Genomic DNA, 16,546 nt, shown 5'->3' with positions numbered 1-16,546 from the left:
GTATGCCAGCTGGTGTACCTTCTAGTTCATGAAGCAAAAAACAAAGTTTACGTAAGGCAGACGAGCAAGTGTTAGAAATATGAATGTTCCAGCTTAGGTTGTTTGTTAATGTAACACCGAGATATTTATATTCGTTTACTTGAGTAATTTCTCCGGAACCCAGAAAAAAAGATCATATGAATGGATTAAGTTTTCTTGTAACACGTAGTAGGGCAGTCTTTTCAAAGTTAAGTTTCATGCCTCATCGATTACACCATGCGTGGATATCATTAAGAGACGTGTTTAGTACTGCCTCATAGTCAGCTAACCGGATCTTATTGAAAATAATACAGCCATCAGCATACATGCGAATCTGTACACATTCATCAACCACATCTACAATGTCGTTGCAATATATCAATAACAGCAGCGGCCCAAGCACACTCCCCTGAGGGACACCAGATGTGACCGGAAAAGCACCAGAATCATGTCCGTTAAATGTTACGTACTGTTTGCGTTGTGTTAAATACATTAATACCCAAGCAATAATAAAATCTGGCAGTCCTGTCAGTTGAAGCTTCTCAATTAATATATATTTTGGGGTACTATGTCAAAAGCTTTGCTGAAATCCAAGAAAATTAAAATACCTGGCCCGCCCTATCCACGACGGAAGCAAGAAAGTGAAATATGGTGACTAACTGAGTAATCGTAGAAAATCCTTTCCTAAAGTCATGCTGGTATTGCGACAGAATGTTATTTTCTTGAAGAAACTTTGAAATGAGGTTAGCCACGATGTGCTCCATGAACTTGCAAGAAGAGCATAAAATAGATTTGGGGCGGTAGTTGGATAAAGAAAGTGGGTCACTCTTCTTCAGGACGGGTACCACACGCGCAGTCTTCCAATAATCAGGTATGGACGCAGTTCTAATTGAAGCTTGAAATATAACTACGAGAAATTTGCCCAGTGTTTCAGCGAAACAGCGAAGGAATGCGCCTGCTATACCATGAGGTCCCGGTGAAGATTTAACTTTAAGTCTGAGCAGCATGTTTAGCACTCCTTCATGCGAAATAAAATCAGTGACATTCGGGAAATGTGATGGGAATGTTGAAAATGAAGGTTCAATGGGCGTGTAGAAAACACTGTGAAAATATTGGTTAAAGTGTTCTGCAATAATCTTGGGATTAGTGATTACGGCACCGTTATGAGATATTTGTTGCACATGCCTTTTGCTTTCCTTCATAAAGTTCCAGAAGCCTTGGGGATCCTCAGAAATGAAGTTCGGGAGAGTGGTGTTCAAATAAAAAGACTTTGCACGTATAATGGCGTCTGAAAGAGCTGCGCGAGCTTCGCAGAAAGCATGTGATGCTCTTCTTTTCTTGCGTAGGGGTTTGGCCTTCCGTTTTAAATGTATTATATGCCGGTTCATTAATGGCGTATGTATGGCCGTTTCATTTTTTATTCAGGTATAAAATTACTCAAACAAAATTGACATAAATTCTTAAATTTGTTCCAAAGAACAGCAGCATCATCATCAGAGAAGTAAGCAAACTGAGAATCTAAGTAATATAAAATGGCATCATCGTCAGCATGCTCAAAATATTTCACTGTTTTAACCACAGGATCATTTTTTACAGATTTGGGAGCAAGTGATACGCAAACAGATGCCATTTTATGATCAGATAAGCCGAAATCCACAGACACTTCATAATCTTGAAAAGTACGACGAAGAACATATAAATCAAGAATGGAACTAGATGAATTGCCTACACGTGTAGGCTTACTGACTATTTCAACGAGATTATTCTCAAACATTACATCAAACAGAGTATTTGAATCAATTGCAGAGTCGGCACTGGAAAGCCAACGGTCCCAGTCAATGCATGGAAAGTTGAAGTCCCCAACCACTATCATCTTATATTTGCTATAATGCGAATTAAGAGGGATATGACATTAACTGAAAATCCATCGCTGAGCCCATGTTGGCAGTGCTTCAGTGATTAATGTTGGGCCGACTGGCTCAACCAAGCATCGGGCCAATGTTGATTAGACACGTTTAAAAACGGACACGTCTTGAGATCGGACCATTTTCAATTACACAGATATATGATTGGGCAGTAAAGTGCGTGGCCCGCACCGCCAGAAGGCACAACTAGTCAGAACATAGGCCCAGTCTCAATTTCAGGCCGTTGTCGATTACACAGCCGGAACATATCCCCATCACTGGAGTGGAAATCAGGGCATGGTTGGAAAAAAGTGTGAATTTGCTCAAATGCCCACGTAGGAGCGATGTTCGCGCCAGTTTCTTCCATTTTATGGATGCCTAGGTTCACTGTTAGAGTCCTGCTTGGGAAGTTGGTATTACGCCGGGAGCAGGCTGCGCTCACCCTTTCACTGTTCTCTGTTACCTTCATAATCTGCCACAAATATCTAGAGTGTGCTAGCTTTACATACACCGCATTGAGGATGCGCGATAGATATGTTTGACAGCGCTTTTTAGAACCGATTTCAATATACAGCTGTATTTACTTAGACTGCTGCGAGCTGTGCTGCTACGCAAATAAATATCTTTCATACCCATATTTAGAAATGGACCCCATTCACACCACGAAACAACCAGCTCGGAAGAGAACTTCACATCTCTAATTTATCTTCGTATACGAAAACCCCTGTGACCTAAACGAGCCCCCGTTTGAGATCGGAGGTGTGAAACCTGCACGCACGGACGATATAAAGACGAGGACTCGAGGTGAGGTGGGATGGCTGTCACACCTTACGAGCTCGAAGCAGAACATGTGGCCGCAATAAGAATGCACTGCGCGGAGTGGGTGATAACGCCTCATAATCGTGATGTTTTGAGGTGGAGAAACATAAGACTTAGAATAAATGTGTAAAAAACCTAGAAATGCACCATTGTAAAGCCTGGATTTTTTACAGCATGCGGACATTTCTGAGAATAAGGCTATATGTAATGTCGGCAGCAATTGGAGCGAGAATACAATTGAAGGGCGATCAGTAAGACAAGATCATTGCTGGAGAAGTTCTATGCTAGAACTGAATAGTTTGGACGTGAAGGCGCGATGACGGTCCTTTATTAACCTCGCTTGTATTACGTCTCCAGGCAGTAATGATTTTGGGTTATTCCGTGAAGCCTGACGGAGGAACTGCACGCGGCACTGTCTTGTTGCAGAAGGTCAGCATCGCCAGAGGCACGGTGTGACATACTCCGCACTTGGAAATGTCGCTCAAGAGGCCCGATGGGCCTTTTTGGCCGATTATAACAAGCTATCGTGTGAAGCCATGGTTCCCATTGAATGGAATACCAGTCGTCTGGTTTCACTTCTAAAGCCTGTGAAAGCACCACTCTAGCTTGGATCATACCGTCCGACTGCACTTGCCAGCTGCGTCGGCAAGTGGTGGATAGAATGCTGCTAAGAGGAGTGAAATTATAGCTTCAGCTGTGCTAAATATATCCAAAATTTGTATCCTGGCTTCTGCCCGTTGGCTCCTGTATCGACAGTGTGGTTGGCCTGGCAATGTTCTTCCAGTACCCTAAAATTTTGAAAAGACAGCCATGAAGTTGTTTTTGATATCAAGGACACCTACAACAAAGTAACACATCAGACCATTTTGAATGCTTTGGAAGCTTCTGTGGTCGGAGGCCGCATGTACAGCTGGATACGCAGCTATTTATCGCAAAGCTCGCTCTATGTACAGACCCCGAACGGACCAAAGAATTTCCAGCGGACATCACGCGGTGTCCTACAAGGTGGAGGGCTAGGCCGAACTCTCATAATCCTTTCTCTCGTCGCCCTGGTAAACTTACTGCCACAGTCTGCTCTGATCTTTATTTACAAGGGCGATATCTGTAATTGGGCTTCAAGTGTGACTCGTCCCCAAGCTCGTGCGAGACTTCCCAAGACGCCATCTATATTGGCATCTTACCTTCCTCTTCAGGGCCTCAAAATTTCGACTGAAAAGTGTTTACTTGTTGCATTCACACGCAATACAATGATGATGATTAGGGATTTTTTTATGGCGCAAGGGCATCTGTGGCCAAAGAGCGCTATGGCACAAGGTATTTTCGACTTCTCAAGGTGGGGTGAAAGACCCATTTCCCAATTATTTCACCCTAAATAAGCAGAGCACCAGACCAGGGGAAAGCTTGTACCCATTGTATCACCGGTGGGTACTCGGCGGCACAGGGGATCGAACCCCGCACCTCCCGCATGCGAGCAAGACAACGTCACGTTACGCCATATGCATCAATAGCAAAGCTCTCACCTGTGAGAGAAGCCATCGTATCCTTGGTGGAGTAATCGACGGAAATCTATCGTGGAGCGCTGATCTGTACAACATGAGAAAGAGACTATTGGTGATCGTCCTTGTCCTCTCCTTCCTCAGGGGAAAGTCCTGGGGCGTATCAGTGATCTCGGTGCTACAACTGAACCGCTCTCCATTCCTAGGTTACGTGCAATAGAGCTTAACAATATTCAGTAACATTACAAATACAAACATCCGAACTCTTCAAAGTGCACACGCGCAACCTTTCCGGATCTGCCTTGGACTGCCTAAATGTGCCTCTACAGCTGCAACTGTAGTCTTCGCCCGAGAGTGTCCAGTTACACCACATGTTGCTGTTACCACCGTGAAAGCGCATATTCACTACCACATAAGCGTCATCTGCCATCACCTCACAAATTTCCTAGTTATTAGGTGACGACCTAGATTTTTCAACGGCATTGATGGCCGTTGCACCTATTTGTCATCGCAACTGACCCCTGCCTCAAGACTGAGCTCACCCTGACGGAGTCTACATAAATCCCGGGTGCTTATTTCTATTCCTGGAATTACGAAGAAAGCAGGTGTCTCGTTGGCTGCTCTCAAAGAGATCACGTTGGAGCATCTGCTTTCTAACCATTCACCGCGTCCAAGACTACACATATAGCTCAGACAACTAAATCAGTTCCGCGAAGTCTGTGATGGTCCCGGCGAGGTTCATCTTGATGAAGGCGAAGACAACCTAGAACGCTACATCAACTGGTGCGAAACTAGCTGCCCTTCGAGTGACAGTTCAGTGACTCAGCCAAGAACATCCACATAAATGGTCAATTTTCACAGGTTCCAAAGGTATCCTTGAGGCGTGCAAGCTCCTGTACCCCGCCGGTCGCATGAACAACTTGTTCCAGAGATTCGCGAGGTATACCACTGCGCCGTATTGAAAGGTCGACATCATTTTTAAATGGTTGCCAGTACACTACGCTATAAACGGAAACAATCATGCGAACGAGGCGTGTGAACAACGTATGTTGGCTCTGGAGCTCAAACTTTCTGCGTGCAACAGTGGCCTGTTCTTCAACTTCCCCATTATATGCTTCGTCGCGAAGCACCATCGCTTTGCCGTCCAAGGTTCGGTGTTTCATTTACAAAGCAATACACGTTACGGATTCGGATAGTCGACAGTCCTGCTTGTGAAAGTTGTTTCAGTGAAGAGACGACTGTACATCTCCAGTGTGAGTGCCTGCATTGACGAGCAAAAGACGCCCGCTGCGTTGTGCCGTGTACCGCCTGGGTCCTCACCTTTTAACAGACCGTAAGGTCCTGGGACCGTGGCCACAGCAACCACATGCCCTCAAGGCCTACAAGGCAATGTTTTGCTTCTTGAGAGCGACTGGCTTGAGGGACCAGATGTAACTGTGCGCCTCGCCCCTCTCTCTTTCTCTGCTCAGTCCCATCACCCCTCTTCCCCAGTAGAGGGTACCCAACCAGAACACCCTTCTTGTTAACATCTCTACCTTCCCTCATCCTGTTTATCTCTGTCTCCCTCGGTCAGGAAGAGCAACCAGCGCCACGCAAGAACCACCGCTGGGAGCAAGTGCCGTCGAAAGCAGTGGCGCATCTCTTAACCGTTGCACCGCTGCGCCAGGAGGGTTATCAGGACTCCCAGCGATCTAGAGTGCGAAGTAGAGAATGACCTTCTCTATTCATTTGAATACACCATTACGCTAATGTGGCATATCCTTAAAGCAGTGCTTACTAACGCCTTCAATTTTTTTAACTACGCTTTATCTCTCTTTTCTTTCTTGTCACTTGCCTCTTCACGCAGTAAATGTGCAGCAAGACGATATCTGCTGTTGTTTATTTACTATGAAACTCAAATCCCTTGAATTAAATTATATCAAAAGGCATAATCTAGCGCCCCTTTAATTGTTGTGCTGGTGCACTGAACCAGCCAAGAACTGGTGCTAAGATTCTGCTGACAAAATTTTACAACCTACGCAGGGAAACCAGATACTATAACTGGTACGTAAATAAAGAACCAGGAAAGAACATTGTTTTTCATCGAATAAGCAACTTCCTAAGCGTTTTTACTAGGCAGTATGAAAGAAAACTTTACATTACTCCTCAGCCGTTACGTAAACCGTTCTAAGAAAACATTCAGTTTTCCATTATAAAACGTCAAAGGGTAACCATAAGGCGCTTCCCGTACTTAATGCTCCGGACAGCGCTTTACCGTGGCAGAAGGTGATTTGCCTGCCAGAGTACGTGCATTGCTTTCTCAGCACTGCTTCCAACATAACTCCTTGCACAACACCAATAAAGCTGCAATTGGAGATCCAGAGCCCTCCCAGGCCGGCGTGGGAGAGCATCCTTTTTAGATTCGCGCCGTGAAGAGCTAGTTAAAACGGACAACACTGTCCCCTCCCGGGCCCCACTAACTTGATTGCACCTCACCATGACCTCCTTTTCCTGACGCTGACTTCGTCGGCGCATAAAAGGAGTTTTTCTTTTCTCGCGTGCAACACCTCGTCTCTATAGGCTCGAAAACACTGAAGCCAAGACCGTGCTACTCGATGCTTTCAGACTAAGGAAAGAATGCATATAAAGGCGTTTTGTACAGCAAGAGCCGGCAAAGGAAATAATTGCTCTTACCAGCACCCTACAATGGTCCCTGAATCTGTAGAAAATGGCCTTATTGCACGCACTGTCCGTGACTAAATCCTGCTTTTGTGCCATCGGCATGAAGAGGAGTATCACGCGTGTGCTGAGCGCAGTCACATTCCCTCTGCTGCTACAGTGCGGGAGACACGTCAGAGATGCCGAGTACGTGAACATGCTGACGAACTGTCACAGTTGTTCGTTGCTGCGGCAGCTTCCAAGCATTATGCCAATGCTTTTCAGATATCGGAGCACCAGTTCTGCGTTACGTTCTTGGAGGTTCCCTGCCCGCACACAAAAAGAGACAGGAGAATCGCCTCAGCATTCTCCATCCGAACAAAGATATGTTCGCTTGTCTGGCTCAAGGCCACAGGAGCGTCGATCTATAACCGCGCGACAAAAAAAAGTGTCCTGTTCTTCGGCGCGAAACAATATATTGCATTCGTCACGCATAAGCCGGTGCCTCACTCTTGTAGAAATTTTGACCTCCCATTAAAGTATTGTGTTCAAGATGAGTGGAAGGAACGTCACATGTATTTACAGATATTTGGGGCTGAAAACGTCACTTGTGCTGCTTAACACGTGAATGAAGCCTAAAACTACGGGTAAGCATGATTGCAAGCAGGGGCTTTTTAGAGTGCCGGACTCTTCCTGATACATACCTCAAACGCCTTTCACAGACACAATTAAAAACTTGCAAGCTGCCTTGAGTCCTGAAACGTTCTGCGCAATATCCAGAGTGGAACATAAACAAAAACAATAATGCTAGTTAATGAATTCTGTATTTCGACGCAGTAACGGTGCGCTGGCAAGCTAGTAGGAAGTGACATTTGTGATTAAACGACAGCGCCAAGAGCGCGGTGGGTGATCCAAATTGAGTGTGAGGCTGCCAGCGTTTAAACTTCCTTACTGCGTCAACCGCTTTAGTGTCTGCGGCCCACGTGAAGAACACAAAAGAGCTTTGCCGAATATTCGGGCCTTTCACGAGCCCGTGAAGGTTCTCCTGCTAATTCGGTAGCAGTGAGCGAATCCTTGCATTAGCGGTGCAATCTTTACACGGTGAAAGCCCAAAGCCGATACAATAAATAAAAAAATCTCTCACAGCGCCAGACTGTAGGCACAACGGCTGAGAGTGTGTAGCGCCCTGAAGAAAAAGAAACGTTGAACGACCGCAGTCGAAGAATACTCCCTAACGACAGCATTACAAGAGGAAGCGCGGCATAGTGTTCGCCTCGAGATTGCGCGCTTCACCGCTCCAGAGACACATACGCGACCATGAAAGTCTATAAATTGCTCATCACCGCCTTTCAAGGCAATGACGTCTCGGAGCAATTTCCTTTGGGTAACTGCCTTCAGAGATTGCCTGCGAGGCAGATACTTGAGAGCTACTTGCGCGAGATTTACTTGCTTCATTTTCCCCCACTGCTCATAGCGGTGGCTCTCTTAATTTCGTCAAAATTGGTTCTTTCTTTCTATTTGTAGAATCGAAAGCACTGAGCAGCACAGGCAGCGCGGATGTCACGGAGCTGGATGGAGCCTGCTTGTCTCGATATCCGGCATCTTTCGAAACTCTAAAAGGTACGTAATATGTTCTGTACTTCGTCGTTTCTCTGCTGCCTTCAGCTGTTGATATGAAGTTTCAGGATCTGTTGCTACAAATGAGGTAAAAGATCAATGTCCTGATCGCTTGTTAAGTTATCATGTGCTTAATGATGTATTCTAATTTGAAAGGTATCATGAATTGACACATTATTGGCTAGAAAGCAAAATATCTCCAGTTACAACAATAGAGCATGCAAATCACAAAATGGGTGCCGGTTAGACGTTGAGTAATGCTCAGGAAAAAATATCTCCAAAATCCAAGACTCCGCGTTCCAAATAAATTATCGCAAGATGATTGCCGCCCCGCTTTCATTACGCACATAGCACGCGCTTCCCTTCTTAGCAAAGGAGGGACAACAACATATGGACGGAAGAGAGACAGCAACCATGCACGCATGAGTTGAAGGCGTATCGGAAAGTATTCTACCTGAGTACATCCGTAAACAACTACCTGCTATTAAACTCGATAGCAAGGCCTCGCTCATGTTCAAAAAGAGTCTCTTGTGAATCCACCTTAACGTCCCTCGGCAAAAACATTTAAATGTATGTGTTAACTATACACCTACATTTTTGTACAGACTTTCGTCTCATTAGGCGGTGTGGGTGTCGGAGGATTGTCAGAAAAAACTTCTACACCATTATTTCGGACCTTATGAAGTGCTCTGCCGTGTTGGCAGCGTGGATTATGAAGTGGTTCCTCGTGGAACTGCGGCTCTCGGACGTCGGCAACCACGGGCTGACATTTTGCATGTGATGCGACTTAAGCCATACTTTTCGCGTGGCAGCAATGACACTCCACCTTAAACAGTAAGTCAGTTTTTATTTGCAGGAAAATCACATCAACCTGCGGGTGGCAGACACTAAAGGCATGGTTGCTTGACAAGGTCTCTGCCCCCGTAATAAAAGGAGCAACCTACAGCAGTACAGCAGAGAGCTGGTACAAAAAAAGAGAACGATCGTTACAGATAGCACACGCTCAAAATGAAGATTCGCTCAAATATCACAAAAAACACGTAAAAATAAGTCAAAAATTGAAAACAAAATTTACATTTATCATTGTTACTTAAGTCTCAACGGAAAACAAAATTGCCCGCAGTTGACGTTTGAACCTTTTTCTAGGTAGGCAGAAATCTAACATAGAAGGTGAGTTATTTAACATGTCTATTACTTGGTATTCCAGATCTTGTTTTTCATTATTTGTTTTGACTTTTTTATTTCTGCGTTTGGGGTTACGAATATCATATTGAGCCAAAACAGGTGTGTAAACACTGTGAAGTTTCTTTTTATATATTTACTGTCCCTGTATCCATAAATAGACTTTACTTGCTGGTAAAACATCAAAGCTGGGAAAAAGTGGTTGCGTCGACAACAATATAATAGGGCCGGTGTGATTCACAAAATTCGGAGGACACGTTTTTGCAGCAGTTGTAGCCTATCATAGTTCCCTTTTGTCGTTGTTCCCCAGACCAGAATTCCATACAAAGGTTTATAATAGAACAGGGAGTAATATAGTGATTGCTTTAGCTGAAGAGGTAGAAGAGAAGCTATTTTTCTAAACATCCAACAGACTTCGCGAGTTTAGACAGCAGATGAATAACATGAGGGGTCCAAGACAACTCTTCACTAAAGCATACCCCAAGAAACTTTTGCACACGTACTTGTTTTAAGATGTGCCCTCCGTACTCTAAGTTAATTATTTTTTATGCTTATTGATTGTCTTAAATATCATGTACTTCATTTTTACTGCATTCAACTGAAGTTTTGTTGTGTTGCAACCATGGTGGATAAATCATTTAAATACAGATTGGCCGATTGCTCAATGTCATGCAGTGTTCTACCTGAAAGAATAAACTAGTTTCGTCTGCAAACATGGTTATTGTGGGTGTTCTTTGTAGCTCCGTTATGTCATTCACATACAAAAGGAAAAGTAACGGGCCTAATATCGAACATTGCGGGACACCTAGTTTAATGTCAAATTGTTTTGAAGAACTACAGTCTATTTTAACAAAGTGACGCCGAAACGATAAGTAGCTCATGATAAGGTCCAATGTGATGCCTCGAATCCCATAGCAATCTAATTTTATAGCTAAGATTTCGTGGTCGACGGAATCAAAAGCTTTGCGTAGATCGAGAAATATTCCTAAAATGAGCTGGTATTCAAAATTTCTGATTATTTGCTGCTTGATGGCAAGAAGGGCGTCCTGAGTTCATCATCATCATCATCATTTATTGAACCCTAAAGATCCCGTCTGGGACATTACATAAGGGGGGGGGGGGAAGACAGTGATGTGAAACGGTCACACAAAGGCATGTAAGCATAAAAAAGCATAACAAGAATAACAAGAATAACAAGTTTGACGTGAAATTAGCGTCAGGTGATTCAAATAGAACAGAATATACATGGCAAAGCAGTAGTATATAAATTACACATTAAAAAGTACGGAAATTAAATAAGTGGGAAAACACTTGTGGGGGGGGGGGGGGGGTGACACAATAACACAAGCAGTTCAAATTGCACGCAGAGCATCGCGAGGGAAGTAGCTATAGTTGGATCAAGCGGTCTGTTATTAGCTGCCTAAATCTGGTGGGATTAGTTTCGATGACAACGGTTTCAGGAAGATAGTTCCATTCCTCTATGGCGATGGGAAGGAAAGATTTGTTGAAAGCGTTGGATGAACCATGCAACCGCTGAATGCTGAGGGAGTTGAATAATCGGCGAGATGAGCGTAAGGGAGTGGATAACAAAGTCTGGCGTAGTGCGGGGAAGTTAAAGTATAGTTTGTGGAAAAGACAAAGAATTGATACTTTTCTGCGGAATGCTAATGGTTCAAGGCCGAGAGACGATTTTAGGTTGGTAACGCTGTGTCGAGACGAATACTGCGACGTTATGAAGCGCGCTGCCCGATTCTGGATAGCTTCGAGCAGTTGTATTAAGTAGACCTGGTGAGGGTTCCATATTGCTGAGGCATATTCCATTTTAGCGCGAATGAATGTTTCGTATGCTTGTTGTCTGATTGGTGCAGGGGACATTGATAGTGATCTTCGGATAAAGCCAAGAGCTCTGGAAGTGCTTGCGCAAAGTTTGATAATGTGATCTGACCATGTTAATTTGTTCGTTATTTCGACGCCAAGGTACCTGTAAGAATTCGTTACTGACAGCGCCACAGAGTTCAGGGAGTACTGGAAATTAGTAATGGAACGTTTGCGTGATATGTGCATGCATTTACATTTCGAAATGTTAAGCTGCATGAGCCAGTCGGAGCACCATTTCTGTATTTTATTTAGGTCGTCCTGTAATAATTCCTGGTCAGTGTTATCAGATATGCGGCGATAAATGACGCAATCATCCGCAAAAAGACGGACAGATGACGAGATTCCAGATGGCAGGTCGTAGATGAAGATTAGGAAGAGCAGTGGAGCAAGGACGGAACCCTGGGGTACACCGGAGATAACTACGGTAGTTGCAGATACGTGATTAGCGATGACGGTGAACTGCGAGCGATTAGTCAAGAAGCAGCGAATCCAGGAAAAGACTAGAGGGTCGAGTGACAGGCATGCGAGTTTACAGTTGAGACGTTGGTGAGGAACGCGATCAAATGCTTTAGAGAAATCTAGGTAAATGGCGTCTGTTTGAAATAAAGAATCTAGACTTAGATGAAGATCAGTTGTGAATTCGAAGAGTTGTGTTTCAGATGAGAAGCCTGCCCTGAAACCATGCTGTTTGGGAAAGAAAAAAGAGTTTTTATCGAGGTGATCTGCAATATTGGAGTACAGTATATGCTCAAAGAGTTTACACGAGATGCATGTTAATGAAATAGGACAATAATTCGAGGGGTCAGAGCGGTCACCGGTCTTAAAAACGGGCACAACTTTGCTTGTTTTCAAGTCGTCCGGAATTTGGCCGGTCTTTAGGGATTGGTCGAAAATGAGCTGTAGGATTTGGCTAGACAATTCTTTGGTTCCTTTGAGGATTTTGGCAGGTATGTTGTCGGGTCCTGGGGAAGTAGACGGCTTGAGATTTTCGATGAGCTTAGAAATTCCCTCAGATGTGATGGTAACAGGTGGCATTGAATCAAAATTAAGTTGCGGTAAAGTAGTCCTGTTGTCCGGTGGTTCGTGGGTGAAGACTGAGGTGAAGTAGGAATTCATAGTATCAGAGCATTCTGAAAGCGGAACGTGTGTGCCATCTTGTCTTCTCAAAGAATTGTTGTATGAGCTGTTTTTGTTGGGCGTTATCAGATTCCAGAATTTCTTTGGGTTAGAGCGCATTATGTCTAGGAGATCATGATTGTAGAATTTTCTTTTAGACGACCGTAATAACTGGGTGTATTCGCGAAGACTGGCGAAGTATTTGTTCCATTTGACAGATGATGTAGAATTTTTGGCATTACGGAAGAGGCGTTTTTTCTTCCGCGATAATTTGCGCAAGGCATTCGAAAACCAAGGCTTAGTGGCGTCGCCGCGGATGCATATGAGTGGTACGTAAGCGTCAATGAGCGACAAAAGTTTGTGCTTAAAAAGGCACCAGTTTTCACTAACGGATCTCGTAGACATGGATAGGAGGAAAGCAGCGAAAAATTGATCGAGGTCGGAGTTCACACTCGCTAAGTCGGCATTACGATAATCGCGGATGTATTTGACAGATGGTTGGTGGGCGGAAATTTCAATGGTTAGGTCGAAAAACAAGAGACTGTGATCACTGAGTCCACTAGATAGCGAAAGTGATTGGATTAATTCTGGACTGGAGACAAGAATGAGGTCAAGGATGTTTGAGCCCCGTGTTGGCTCATGAACTGCTTCGAAGAGGTTGAATGTAAGGACGAGTTCAAGGAAGTCTTTAGATTGGCGAGACGATGCTGTTAAAGCTTCCCAGTCGATATCCGGGTAGTTGAAATCGCCACAGAGTATAAAATTGGCGTGGGGAAGTCGAGAATTCAGGTCTTGAAGCACACAGTGAAGGTCCGTAATGAAAGATTGATCTGTGTCAGGTGCTCGATAGCATGCAATTACTAGGTTGGTACGAGACGGAAGACAGATTTTAAGACATATTATTTCGCTGCGGCAATTAATCTCGACTAGAGCGGATGGAATGTTAGATTTGACAAGAGCAAGAATGCCCCCTCCCCTGCGACCTATTCTATCTCGCCTGTAGAAATGAAAGGACCGGTTATCTTGCAGCAGTTCTGCGTCTTGGATATCAGGTGTTAGCCAAGATTCGGTAAATACCGCAATGTCAGTGTTATGATCTTCAAGGACGGTTTCAACTATTTCTTTTTTTGGCAGGTAACTGCGTATGTTGGTCATCAGGACAGAAGCTTTCTGATAAGTTGTGGTAGGACGCAAGCGTTTGGATGGTTGAACCTGCTGTAAAAACGGGACACATGGCGCCTTGGCTAATCGCTATGGTTTAAGTTCTACAATGGAATCCGTTTCAGCGTTGAAAGTGAACTGCCTTTTGCCGATAAGTAACTTGTCGAAGCGGATCTTAAATGAGGCGTTGCTTTGTTGGCCGTAAGAAAAAAGTTTTTTCCTCGCTTGTCGAACTTTTGCGGAGTAGTCCTCACGAACTGAGAATGAGGTATCTTTAAGTTTATGCCCTGCAACAAGAATTCTTGATTTATCTTTAAAGTGTGCCAGTTTAACAATTATTGGGCGGTTTTTGTCTGTTTGGAAACGGCCCAGTCGGTGCGCGCGTTCGATGTCTTGGCTATCAATAGTAATGTCTAGGTGTTCGGAGCAGAAAGAAATAATATGTGCTTCAGACTGCGCCCAACTTTCGCTGGGCTCATCCTGAAGACCGAGAAACAATAAGTTCGAGCGGCGCAAGCGGTTTTCAGCGTCGTCGCACTTGTTTGTTAATGCTTTTACGTTTGAAGTAAGTCTGGCCAAGTCGGTGTTATTTACAGATGCAGCAACATTTTCGCGGATTAGATTCGACTGTTTTTTCCAGTGTTTCGACCCGCGCTGAAAGACGGCGGACCGAGTCTTCAATGTTGGTTTGAGCAGAACGGATCAAGGCAAGCTCTGCAATTACAGTGCTCTGAGAGGATTCAATGCGTGATATGGCTTCGGAAATTGATTCTAGAGACGGCGGAGCTTTGCTTTCGGTCGGGCCTGGGTTCAATTCGACGTCCCCAGATAACATGAGCAGAAGACAAGTCAGGTGGACGTTGAGGCAGAAGGGGCAAGCAATATACAGCAACCTTTTGCAACAATCAATGGCGTCAATGGGGCACGACACCGCTAGCAAGAACGGGTCACTAGAGCGGCAGGAAGCGGCACAGGGTGGATAACTAACCTGCAGTAGGTGAAGAAAACCACAATGCGAGGGTGATATTATATGATACTTGGTTAGATATTCTGACAGCCGGTTATTGACTGACAATTCGCAAATCTTTGAAAACACCGGTAACACTGAGATTGGTCGGCAATTCGTAATATTTCATTTCATTCATTTCATCCTTAAAGGCCCGAAGGCATTACATAAGGAGGGGCTTACAAATTGTGTTGTGCATATGCACTCATGATGAAAACATAGGCACAATGAACTTAACACATGAGCTGTAAACACTAAAAAAAGCATAAAATGAGGATGAAGCGGTTACAAAAAGGGTCTGCAAAAAAACACAAAAATACAGGGAAAAACTACAGGAGAAATTACTGGGCAACAACAGGTTCACGGGTTCTGAAAATGACTAGTGACTTTCGCGCGAAATGTTTTGCGATCGTTGCATGAAACTATCTCGTTTGACAGGGCATTCCAATGGGTTATTGCGACAGGAAAAAAAGAACTGCTCATTGCTAAAGTACGGCTCTTGATTTTGGCTATGGGTGGGCTGTGGCTGAGGTGACTGGAAGTTCGGATCGGTGGTTTCAGCAGGAAGTGCTTTGACGTCAGATGGTAGAAAAAGCTGTGTAATAGGCAAAGGCGTGAAATAATGCGGCGTGAATAATATCGTCAGTTCTACCTCCTTTGTGTATTGGAATAACTTTGGCCAGCTTTAGTTTATCCGGGAAGACTTCAGTAGAAAACGTGAGATTGCAACCAGAGAATATAAACATACCAAGTGCGTTGGTATTCTCCGTTTTATTTTATTGTTACTTTTTTTCACAATTTTCTACGTGTTTCACATATTTATGCACTCTATGCCGCAGCATTCCTCTTTTGGTTTCTACGTTTTGCTTAATTTTGCGTTTATCTCTGCTTTGTGCATCCGGAATGCTGAGTTGTGCTGAATCTCAGCGTCAGCTGCTGAAGCGCTAACGACAACGACAACGTGACCGAAGAGAAGAACAACAATTGTTAGATGAATCAAAATATAAAATGGTTAGCAATATATTGTTGAGCAGAGATATAGAAAATTTAGACCGCAAAACATTTATTTATTTATTTATATTACCCCTCAGGGCCAGTGGTATTACAGAGGGGGAGTGTTAAATATACAAAAACAGTGAGAAAATACAGTTAGTTACAAGAATATTTAAAAAGCATCTGAATATACAATTTTAGCTATTGCAACGCGGAACTGCTGATAATTTACAACGCCAGCAGCTTCTGCGGGAAGATGGTTCCAGTCACGTGAGGTTCGCGGCAGGAATGACTGCGAAAAGCATTTCGTGTTGCATGACACAATTCCGACTTTGAGATTATGATCAATACGGCGGGATACATAAATTGCCTGGGGGATGAGGTGATCACGTAAAGCAGGATGATGAAACAGCTTGTAGAACAGGGCGAGCCGAAACACTTTTCTACGCGATGTCAGCGTAGGTAGCAGAGATTAGATTTCATAGCAGTTATACTCGCTGTGCGGCTGTAGTTAGCAAGGATGAAACGTACAGAGTTATTTTAAACCATCTCAAGATCATTAATTAAGTTGCCATAGGAAGGGTCCCATACAGGTGTTGCATACTCAAGTTTAGATCGTAGTAGTGTTTTATAAAGCAATAGTTCCAAATTCGAAGGGACATTAAAAAAGTTACGACGTAAGTAGCCTAGTGTGCGATTAGCATTTTTAATTATGTTCT

At 44.0% G+C, this 16,546-nt stretch overlaps 1 protein-coding gene across 4 annotated transcripts in view; it reads left to right on the top strand.

Annotated features, from left to right (window-relative positions):
• Positions 1-16,546, top strand: part of LOC144134734 (neprilysin-1-like) — a 147,814-nt gene that overhangs the window by 33,916 nt on the left and 97,352 nt on the right. For 3 of the 4 annotated variants that reach the window (XM_077667578.1, XM_077667577.1, XM_077667575.1), the window contains exon 1: positions 8,313-8,494. The gene's annotated coding sequence lies outside the window, so the exon portion shown is untranslated. Of the gene's footprint in view, positions 1-8,312; positions 8,495-16,546 lie in introns of those variants that run through there. The other variant, XM_077667576.1, reaches the window with a different exon arrangement.

Source organism: Amblyomma americanum, chromosome 5 (genome assembly GCF_052857255.1).
Source record: "Amblyomma americanum isolate KBUSLIRL-KWMA chromosome 5, ASM5285725v1, whole genome shotgun sequence".
Classification (NCBI taxonomy): Eukaryota; Metazoa; Arthropoda; class Arachnida; order Ixodida; family Ixodidae; genus Amblyomma; species Amblyomma americanum.
Note: the sequence above shows the minus strand (reverse complement) of the source record. Positions and strands in the feature narration are given on the sequence as shown.